A 2,202-nucleotide genomic window follows, 5' to 3' on the forward strand; every position below is an offset into this window, starting at 1 on the left:
GCGCGCGGGGCGGAGGGGGTGTGTGCGCCAGACTCGCCGGCGGGAGGCGGGCGGCGGGTTGCGCGGCGCCCCCTGGCGGGAGCCTCCCCAGGAGGAGGCGTGGCCAACGAAACCCGCCTCCCGAGAGGACTCTGGAGCGGGCGTGGCCTAGCAGGTGGGGGCGGTCCTCCAAGTACAGATCCCCTCCGGAATCACGAAGGGGGCGTGGTCTGGTGGCGATGAGCTCTTAGCCAATGAGCGCTAGGGAGGCGGAGCCGTCCGGGAATGGCGGGAATAGCGGACGCCGGTTGTAGCTCGCTGTGTCTCCGAGGGCGAGGAATTGGAGACCAAAGAAGAGGTGAGGAACGGTCACTCCAATTCACTGCCTTCCCGCTTTTCACTTTCTCTCAGCACTTTCCTAGGCATACTCCTGTCTGCCTGTCTTCTCCATATTCCCCCCTCTAGTATTTCATTTCCAAATTCAACCTGCTAACTTTCAGCAAGAGTGACTGCGGATGCAAAGATGACTACAAAAGGCCTGCTGTAAAGGCAAGCTCGGCGGTGCCCGTATGCAGACAGAACAGGGAAAACTGCAGTGCTGTGTGATGGGAAGTGTTAGAAGTTCCGAAGCATCTCAAATTCTGCCCCTCGTCTTCATTTCTTATTGCCACCGCTTTATTTCAAGCCTTCAGCATTTTTCCACCTAGATTATTTCAGAAGCCTCTAAAAGGGGCCCTATACCCTCTCAGGCCAGTTGTCTGCCACAGTTACCTTCCTAAGATTCAAAACTAACATGTCCTTCAAACCTCCCCATCTTCTGTAGGATTACATTTAAGCGCCTTAGAATGACCTACGAGGCCCTGCAAAATTTGGACCTAATTTCAATAGCCTCTTCTTCTGAGAGTCCCACTCTCGAAAGCCAGCGCCCCAATCACGCTGAAAGGCTTTTTCTGCCTTGTCTCCAGCCCTCTGCAAATACTTTCTCCGCCCCGTTTTCTTCTCCAATTCCCTCTCCAGCAGCTGGTTCACATGGTGTCGCTTCTGGGAAGGCTAGAAACACACTTCCAAGTCTCCTTTCCCCAGCCAGAGTCCAACCCAGAGCTCTCCCTCTTTTCTTTGTTTGTTTACTTATTTATTTTGAGAGAGTGCGCAGCGAGTGGGGAAGGGGCCGAGAGGGAGAAGCAGAATCCCAAGCAGGCTCCATCGTATCAGTGCAGAGCCTGACTTCGGGCTCAGACTCACCAACCGCGGGACCATGACCTGAGCTGAGATCAAGAGTCCGATGCTTAACCGCGGAGCCATCCAGGCGCTGGTCCAGGACTTTCTTACAGTGCTCATAGCAGCTCTTGTCACAAGGCTGTTATTTGTTTACAGATCTCTCCCACTAGACTGTGGTGCCCTTGGGAACAGGAGGCTTGGGCCTGGCACACACCGTGGACACTCGGTAAATGCTTGTTGGACGAACGCACGATTAGGGAAGGTGTTCGTGGAAGGGGAAGGGAATTCTCCGCTCTTTCCTTCCAACGCTTCATTATCCTTCCTCTTCTATTTTAGGGAAAGTTTCCTAAACCATTTCTGGCTAACCCATGTAATCTCCATCTAACTACCCTCCATCCCAGATCCCCTCTGATATAGTCAGGACATATAGTTACTCGCAACTGATTTTTCCTTTTCCCTTTCTATGTCTCAGTTCCTTCCGTCGTGCCTCTAACTCTGTCCAGTTTGTCTCAGGGGCTCCTCTTTCCTCTTTCTCTCTTTCTTCCTCTTTTTTCCCCTTGTTTCCAATTCCGTTGATTTACACTTCCCATGTATTACGTGTAAGTTCGGAACATACAGTGACTTCCCCTCTTTCAGCTCCTAATTCTTCATCCCTCCTTTTCTCAAACGCTTCCTCCGCGGCCGAACCCCGACCCACACGTGCGTACATTTCGCTCGGGACAAAAGCGGGGGTTAGTTGCGGTTAGGTGGCCGGACTTTTTAAAGACCTGGATATTTACGGGGTGTGCCGGACAATCAGACCTCACCACCACGCCTCAAAAGCTGTTCGGAGCGGCGACACTCCGGAAATGACGACTTCCAGGTCCCTGGTAAACCTCCAAACCTCACAAAGTACGCCGCTCAAGTGTCCTGAAGGCGGCGCAAGACAGAGGAAGGAGCGGGGCGGAAAGGCCGCGCGCCCGGCAGCCCCGGGGCCCCGCCGCCGGCGCCCCGGAACCCTGCGCC

The sequence above is a fragment of the Suricata suricatta genome, chromosome 3, assembly GCF_006229205.1.
Source record: "Suricata suricatta isolate VVHF042 chromosome 3, meerkat_22Aug2017_6uvM2_HiC, whole genome shotgun sequence".
NCBI classification, from domain to species: domain Eukaryota; kingdom Metazoa; phylum Chordata; class Mammalia; order Carnivora; family Herpestidae; genus Suricata; species Suricata suricatta.